Source organism: Vombatus ursinus, unplaced genomic scaffold (genome assembly GCF_900497805.2).
Source record: "Vombatus ursinus unplaced genomic scaffold, bare-nosed wombat genome assembly UNPS02014779.1, whole genome shotgun sequence".
NCBI classification, from domain to species: Eukaryota; Metazoa; Chordata; class Mammalia; order Diprotodontia; family Vombatidae; genus Vombatus; species Vombatus ursinus.
The window spans coordinates 9321139-9330397 of NW_020954557.1; the positions used below are offsets into that span (position 1 = coordinate 9321139).

Sequence of the window (9259 nt, forward strand, 5' to 3'; positions counted from 1 at the left end):
AGAGAGAGAGAGAGAGAGAGAGAGAGAGAGAGAGAGAGAGAGAGAGACAGAACCCTCAGGGTTGCACAGCCCAACAATGCGGTCATTCCTCCCTCAGTAATGATGTCACCTTTCTCACCTCCACTCCCCAGATCTCACTTGGTGCTCACACAGAACCAGCACAGGTCCTTTGCTACCCCTTTTAGTAGATGGGATAGTTTCCTACTACCCTCACAAGCCTCACTTCTCTTCCTGAGCTCCTCACTAAAGCCTGAAGACAAAGAAGCAGAGAACCAGCAATATGGAAGGATGAATCGAAATCACTCATTACTGGTACCTGAGGTCTCCAGCAGGGTCACAAAAATAACAGAGAATGGAGGGCTTTGCTTCCTAGCAAATACGGAGGAGTTTGGCAAGGGGAACTTTTCAATGACCTGCCGGGAGTATACTAAGTTTGTTTTTCAATACCCAGCAAAAAACAAAATGCAAGTTTATCTCCATATTAAGAGAGAAGGAGAAAAGGCAGGAGGAATAATTAGGATCATAGGCTCATAGATTTAGAGCTGAACCTCAAATGCCATCCAGTTCAACCCCTTTATTTTAGAAATGGGGAAACTGAGGTCCAAGGAACTTAAGTGACAATCACTTTGGTGATTTAAATGAACCAAGTAGTAAGTGACAGACTTCTCTACTCTTCAGATTATTAGGGAGAATGAGGATTTCCTTTAAAGAATGGAAGAAACCCTTAAATAAACAATCGATCCTGAAGAGGTAAAGGGGTATCTTAATGTATGCTAAGGCACTGACAAGGAAGGTTAGAAGGACCATCAAACCTTTAGAAATCTGTAATAGCTGTAACTCTTCGAGTAGAGTTATTTTTATCTTTTGGGAGAAGCAGCTGCTTTGGATCTGTTGGTGAAACCAGAAAGGAAGACTCCCAGCACTGGTCAGAGTAATAAGTGATGCTTAAGGACTCCCTGCTGAGGGGACAGTGAAGCAACCATGCAGTAACTGAGTATGAAGAGTAGACAGCCTTGCTAGATTCCTGGGGCATATAGTTAGGATATGATGGTCATACCTGATGACCACTACCCACTTCTGGTGATCCATGTGAAAAAAATAATGCCAACAGAAGGAAACTAGAAAGCAATGGTAGGGACTCTGTAGTCCTAAGAAAGTAGAGACCTAATGAGGCACAGGTGGTTGCTTCCATCATTGCTGCAGATTGGGGAATAACAAAATAAATTTTTGTAGCATAGGAATGTGATGAAATATTACTGTGGAATAAGAAAAAATAAATATGAAGAATAGAGAGGGATGGGAAGACCAGTGAACCAAGATTTGGGGTGTTCAGGGAGGACTAGCACCTCTGGTGTGAGGGCTTGCTGAGCCCTTTTCAGGGTTGCTTATCCACCTTTGGTGTCTATCTCTTACCCAACTCTCACCTGTGGCTCCAAGAAGCTGTAGCATGTGCACATCCAGATTCTGGTAAAATTGTCTCAACAGATGGGCTCAACCAGATTGAGGGTAATAGACAGGACTCAAACCTCTTGGTAATGGGAGATGTCTACCCTAAGCATGTAAAGACATCCCCCAGCAAAATGGCCATGAAAGTGGCTGAAGCAGGCACCATGGGTGCTTAGAGCTTGGTCAGATATCAAAGATGCCAAGGTCATCTGCTGTATCCTGGGCCACTGCCAGTTATCCTGACTTTTGTTTGTTATTGGACTTTGATGACTCTGGAAGAGAGAAGAGGGCTAATTACTTTGTTCAATTCTGCTCACTTATATCCAGTTCACACGCAAGTCAAGGTATCACTTGGGATATCATTGATCCTCTTTGAAAATGAAGGATGAATAACAATAACAACAAAGTAAGCTAAGCAGAAGCAAGAAATATAGATATATGTGTGCATAGATATATACACACAATAGTTACAGCATTGAAATGGGGAAAAACAATCAGAAAAATTGAAAGAGTGCTGTGTTGACCCCAAAGCTGACCTCAAAGAAGAGATAGGAGGATGCACTCCTTCCCCTTTGAAAAGGAGAGGGTCTGGTTTTGGAAGAACACATATACTGTCAGATTTCATATATTGATTAGTTTTACTGAACTGTTCCTTTTTCTTTTAATTCTTGGGTGGGGGAGGAAGAAGAGAAATATTGGGAAGTGAAGGTACTTTATAAATATAAAATAGCAATAAAAATAATTTACAGGACAATGAGAACAATTCAAAAGTAGAAGAGTAGTGGGTTCCTTCTCAGTGGATGTTTTCAAGCAAAAGCTGGATGAGAACTTGTTGTGTACATTGAGGGCAAATAAGTGGTACAGTGGATAGAGCACCAGGCAAACTGAGTTCAGACATTTAGTAGGTGTGTGACCTTGGGTAAATCACTTAACTTGATGTTTGCCTCAGTTTTTTCATCTGTAAAATGGGGATAATACCTTCAGAGTTGTGAAGATCAAATGACAAAATCATTATAAAGCAATTTTGCACAGTGCCTGGCACACAGTAATACACATGTTAACTATTTTTACATTGTAAGGGAGATCCTTTTTGAGGTGCAGAGTAGAATAGATGGCTATAGAGTCCCTTTCAGTGTGAAAATGCTGTGATTGTAGAACTGTGGAAGAGTTCTAGTACAGCAGGAGTGGAAAGGTAGTAAGCATATTCTAGATTTTGGAAAAGCAACTTTTTTTTTTTTTTACAGAAAACATATAAGTAGAATCCTGCAACCTAAAATTTTATTGACAAAGAATGTTCAAGAAGCATGGGGAGTTCTCAAGAAAGAAACTGTGATGATGTTATTCTGACAAGGAAGCAAGAGAGGAACCATCTAGACAGAATGATGGCGATGCATTGACTTGCAGTTTGAAAAAAAAAATGTCCATAACATATGGAAGACGGCAAGAAGAACAAATAAAAGAAGACGTATAAAAGAATGGTATGGTCCCCAAAACATATTCTTAAGAACACTAAAACTCAGAAGGAGTTGAGGCTTATGATGAATACTAAGAAAAAGAAAAAGGGCTTTTAAAAACACTTTTGAGTACAGCAGAAATGTCAAAGGCCTAGGACTACTGCAGGAGCCCTGAGCAGATGATAGCAGGCAGATAACAGAGAGAAGGCAGAACCACTCATCCAATCAGCTTTACAAGTACAAGAGGTGTGGCTACACAGCAATTTGGCCATCCCCTCCACAAATCTCTTCTTCCCCTATGCCTGACACTTTTCTTTTTAAGTATTACTATACCAAACTCTGTGTGTGTGTGTGTGTGTGTGTGTGTGTGCGTGCGCGAGCGCGTTTAACCCTCCTTCTTCTAGTTAAGAGTGAGGTTCGTGAGATGCCCACTTCCCCTACCCATTCTTCCATTTTTGTATAATCTAGTATATCCCAAATATGAGAAATAGTAAGTTTCCTACCTTCTTCATTTCTTTCCTAGTGTATTCCCTTTTCTCTTCTCTCTCAAGGTCAACTTCATCTTTCTGCTGGTCTTATTTAATGCCCAAGGTAACGTTTTAAGACATTAGCATTCCAAAGGGATACTTATCTTTTCTTCCCCTATTAATATAAGAACTTAGGTTTTAAGTCTTCTTTTTCTTTGGCATATTGTATTTCAAGACTTAGTAGCTGTCAGGTTTTGTGTGATCCTGACTCTAGTACTTTGGTATCTGAGCTCCTTTCTGTCTGATTGATGATCTGATCTGGAAGCTCTGAATTTTGTTTATGACATTCCTGGAAGTTTTTGGGAGGATGTTTTCAGGAGAGTTTTCTGGGGGTTAGTGAAGTTTCTTTCAAGAGGTAAATGGTGGATTCTTTTTGTTTCCACTTTACCCTCTGGTTCTAATAAATATGAGTAATTTACATTTATGATTTTAAAAAAGTTGGCATCAATGCTTTCATTTTGTCATTGTTTTTAAAGAGTTTCAGATAAATTCTTAAATTGTCTCTCCTTGACCAGTTTTTTAGGCTAGTTGTTTCTGATAGTTGATGACTTATATTTTCTTCTATTTTGCATTTTTAAATTTTGTTCCATTACAGTGTCCCAAAAGTCTTAGTGCAGTTTGAGGCTTTAGTAGTTTCAAACCACAATAAGACTTTTAAGACACCTTATACATTTAATTGTCTAATGAAGTCATTGAGTTCTCTTTGGTTCATCCTAATATTTAAGGAGTTTGTTACTTGAATAAAGTTTTCCACTTTCTATTCTAAGTCATTTATTCTCCAATTTTTTCCCTTTGCATCATGTTTCTCTCTTGTAGTTCTTATGCTTTCACTTTTTGTGGAGTTATTTTTTTCTTCTAGATTTTCCTCTTCATCTACAATATGTCTTTATAGAATTTGGTGTCTTTTGTTATTCTCTGTCTTCCATCTCCACCCTTAGTTTCTGATTTGAGATTTATTTCAGCGCTAGGCTCAGCCCCCTTCCACATTTTTGAATGGAGGTGGCTGGATCCTTTTTGGTCTTGATGTTGATTCCCTTGGTTTCTGCCCTAATTTTGTACTTTGTTTGTGTGCTTGGGCTCAGGATTCTAGCAGGCTCCAGATTCTGTCAGAGCTCCATGGTTGGCTGTTCCCAGCCAAAGTGCTACTCAAGACTACTACCCTTCTCTCTTTCCCCTGGTTTTCCCAGTCACCACTATTGTTGCAACTCTAGTTTCTGGTCGGGTGCTACCACTAAGGCTCTCCCATGGTCCACTGCCTTTTCTAGACTTTTCTAAACTCTTAGTCAAGGTACTGTATTTTCTATGCCTGTAAGGCTTATCTTATCTGTCAAGGGGCCTCCACATTCAGGACTTCTACTTTGTTTATTTTCATTTTAAAAAACTTTTTATGGGGGTGTGTGGTATGTGCAATACCTTGCTTTCAATTTACGTAACTTTTCATTTTCTTTTTGTTCAGTCCTAAGCTGGTTTATGAAGTTTCCTCTGGATTTTTGGTCATTGTTCAATATGTTGAACTACTTAGTAAAAGTGGGAGAGTTGGGCTCCCTTTCATCTTTCATGTGGTCATCTCCCCAAGAGTCACCTATCAAATTGTTTTTCTATCCTTATGTTTATCTTTAATTTTCTTATCTTTCTGTTGAATTTGTCAAGCTCTGACAGAACATTAAGGACACCTACAATTAATGTCTTATTAGCTGTCTTTTTACATTTCGGTTATCTTTTCCTCTTAAGAATTGGTAGTTATGACATTCAGTTCATATATAGACATATACATTGCCTCAGACAAACTAAGACCTGTGAAAGACCTTAGATTAAAAAGGTCAAGGTCTCCTACTACATCCAGGGGCCATTGCCAATCATCCTGATCTATGTCTTGCCACTGGACTCAGATGACTCTGGAGAAGAGTGTTGATGAGGTCTAGAGGGTAGAGGTCCTGGAATCCCAAAATCATACTTGGGTCCTGCTTGAAAGAATTCAACCCAAGCCTTCTTTCAGCCAAAAACAAGATTTATTGAAGATTCGCCATATTAGCTAGACTCTTAAGGAATCTGAGCATCTGTGGGCTATTGGCTAGACCGTGAAAATCTGTGCCTCTTAATGGCGACAAGATGGACCTTATATACAGAAAAATCTGGTCTCAGACACTTGACACTTACTAAAGCTGTGTGACCCTGGACAAGTCACTTAACCTCGACTGCCTCACTAAAATATATATATATATATATATATTTGATTAACACAAAAGACAAATGAAGAGTAATGAATCTGCAAATTTACTAATAAAGCATTTAAAAGAAGGAGTTGAATGTGGAACAGATAAGCATCTGAGAATGACAACAGTTATATAAAAATAACTATGTAATAACAATAGCTATATGTAAATAGCACCTACTTCCTAGTATTGTTGTGAGGATCAAATGAGATAATATTTGTAAAGCCTGGCATATAGTAGGTGCTTAATAAATCCTTCCTTCCTTCTGAATTTGTATAGCTCCAGAAAAGTTTTACTTGATGCCTTCTCAAATTGTGGAGGTGATCCTGGGTTCTTAGAGGCTATGCTATGCCATGCCAGCCAGAGTGCAGTATGCAAAAGAGCATGGATGGATGCCAGATAATAAGCCTATGGTATGAGAATAAACCTAGCTAAATTTGGAGGGGCTCATCACCAATTTGGCCACAGGGTAATGAATTATTTTTGGTCAGAGTAACTCTTTTTCTTTGTGAAATTGTAGTTTATTATCAATTTTACTTCAGATTTTTTTTGTCATATTGTTGAGGTTTAGTGGTGCTAGGACTCCAAAATCACAATATGTGGGTCCTGCCTAAATGAATTCGACCCAAGCCTTCTTTTAGCCAAAGACAAGGTTTACTAGAACTTCTGTTATATTGGGCAGACTCTGAAGGAGTCTGAACATTAGTGAGCTCTTGGCTAGATTGTAAGAATCTGAGCACCTTAATGGAGACAAGATGGACCTTATATACAGAAAGACTATGGGAAGGATCAAGGAGTGGCCAAGAAGTCTATGAGGTAATAGAATTCCAGGGACCTGGACCACGAGGCCAAGGGAGAATGGAGCCTAGATAGTTTTAAGGGTAGGAAGTGGGCTGAGGCCACAGGGAGGTAAGAAAATGGAGGGCTAGGCTAGGTGAAGGGTAACAGAGAACTGGGAGATTGGGTGTAGCCACAATGAAAGGCTAATTGATGAAATTATAGCCTCAGGCAAACACCAGAGATTTGGCCATGTGAGAAAGTCCACAGTTTTTCCTTTTTGGGGTCTAGCTTCCATCCTCATCATTCCCCCCTCAAACAAAGGGGACCCAAATTCTTTTGGAGTAAAGGGTGAAGGTCTTGGCTTCTGAAACTGCTTCCTGCTGGCAAGGGGCGTAGAGCTGTCCCTGCCTTGAGGGAGTCCCAAAGAGAAGGCTGACTAGAACCAAGCACAGGCTGCATCCAGGGAACAATGGGGGAACATTGGCTGGTACTCGATGTTTGCTACCTACTGTAGGTGAATGGCCTATAGCCTGGAAGACACAAATCTGACAGAAAAGACTGCATGGCCCAGATATAAAGCAGGGACTAGATTTAGGGCCCAGGATAAAATGTCCTTAGCTCTGTTTGGATTCAGATAATTCAGTTTTCCACCCATGCAGTATTGTTGAGGTTTAGGAGTTTAGGGGTGCTGAGACCCCAATATCACAACATTTGGATCCTGCCCGAAAGAATTCGACCCAAGCCTTCTTTCAGCCAAAGACAAGGTTTATTAGGACATCTGTCATACTGGGCAGACTTTTAAGGATTCTGAACATTAGTAAATTATTGGCTAGATTATAAGAATCTGAGCAATGGCTAGATTTTAAGAATCTAAGCATCTTAATGGAGACAAGGTGGTCCTTATATACAGAAAGACTGTGGAAGGGACCTAGGAGGGGCCTGTAAGCTGGGGTGAACAGAACTCCTGGGACCTGGACCTTGTGGCCAAGGGAGAATGGAGCCTAGCTAGGATTAAGGGTGGGAAATGGCTGGGGGCCATAGGGAGGTAAGGCAAAGGAAGGCTAGCCTAGGTTATGGGTAACAGAATTGGGAGATTGGATGTAGCCACAATGAAAGGTCAGTTGATGGAATTATAGCCTCAGGCAAAAGCCAGAGATTTGGCCATGTGGGAAAGTCCAGGGTTTTTCCTTTCTGGGATCTAGATCCCAACCTCATCAGTATCAAATCCACCTCATAGCCAGACTCAGGAATAGCCAGGTGGGTAACATTCCCTTTCAAAGGAACATAATGGGGGAAACTGAGCCAGGAGGATCCCATCTTAGACTGAAGCTAAAACTGTTCTCTCAACTTTTCCCAATGCTGACTTCCTACCAGTATCATAGTCTCTGAGTAGCTTGTGGTATTTCTCTCAGATGGTGGATTATTGATTTTCGATGGATTATGACCCATCAGACAACTCAAAATAAAATCCTATGAGCTTTTACCTCAAACAGCAAGTTTCACTAATCATAATTTAGGAAAAACTTTTCCAGGACTTACATCTCAAATTTAAATTCTTCCTGGCATAAAAAGCCAATCATTAGAGATTATTCCTATATAATTGCAAATTCTTAGCAAGACAAAACCCAAACAAGCTTTTTGCCAAGTTTACACATCAAAACAATAACCAACAATAGCCAAATTATTTTAGCACTAACCAAATCAAGAAAAGTTGCTTGACATAACTGACACAAAAAGGTCACCAGTTTGAAACTTGAAACAAACCCATTACGAATCAGGTGACTTCAGTTTTCTTAAATGTTTCCAAATTACTTTACACAGAGAATCCACATCTCATTAACAGTTAAAAATACAACTTTAAAAAAAAGCATGATTACCCAAGTTGGAAGGCCAGCTTCTTTCCTTTGAGCACGATGTGTAGAACCTGGGTGATGCTTCTAGGTAAAGGTTGCCCAGAGGGCCCACGCTGTAGCTGCTGCCCCTCCCCTCTCCTTCCTTTCTCTGGTGGGGGGAGGGAAAAATCAAAGGTGAGGGGTAAAGGGCAAAATTCTTCTCCTATGAGAGGGGTTAACAGATACCCTCTTGACTCAAGGGAAGGGAGTGATCAGGTTGTACAGAGGTGTTTCAAAACTCCTTAATGATCAATCACAAAACCTCCAGAATCTACTAAGATATTTTTAGCTGTTCTAACTTTTCCCTGTAACCTCCATGAAGGAGGATTCAGGAGTGTAGAGGGGAGTTAAGTAAGCCTCAGGGAACCAAAAAGTAATTGCATTTTCCCCCAATTCCCTAGTGCTGAGAGAATTGACAGAATTGGGCATAGGCTTCCGGGTAGAGAATCCGTCCTTCTCCTTTATGCTTTGGAAGGTGTACCCAGGTCCATGGCCTCAAACCGAACCAGTGGACCGAGAGCCTGACAGCATCAGGCTGAGTTCCAGACCACCTTGTAACTGTCTGCCCAAAAAGCACCTCCACGCCTTGGTGCTTGGAGAGTGACCCCAACTGCAGAGCAAGAAAGGAGGGGAGGGGGGAGGCTTACATACCTTCCAGTCTTGGCTGGAGAAGAACGTGGGGTTAGGCAGTTTCCCCGTACGGGTCACCAAAATGTTGAGGTTTAGGAGTTTAGGGGTGCTTGGACCTCAAAATCACAAGACATGGGTCCTGCCCAAATGAATTTGACCCAAGCCTTCTTTCATCCAAAGACAAGGTTTATTAGAACATCCATCATATTGGGCAGACTCTTAAGGAGTCTGAACATTAGTGAGCTATTGGCTAGATTATAAGAATCTGAGCACTGGCTAGATTTTAAGAATCTAAGCCCAGAGTAACTCTTAAAAGC

General features: G+C 40.7%; 1 long non-coding RNA gene across 1 annotated transcript in view; it reads right to left on the minus strand.

Annotated features, from left to right (window-relative positions):
• LOC114045590 overlaps positions 1-8410 on the minus strand; it is a 10807-nt gene extending 2397 nt beyond the window's left edge. Inside the window, exon 1 of the long non-coding RNA XR_003569402.1 lies at positions 8298-8410. This is a non-coding gene — a long non-coding RNA (uncharacterized LOC114045590). The remainder of the gene's footprint in view (positions 1-8297) is intronic.
• Between the last annotated feature and the right edge of the window lie 849 nt (positions 8411-9259).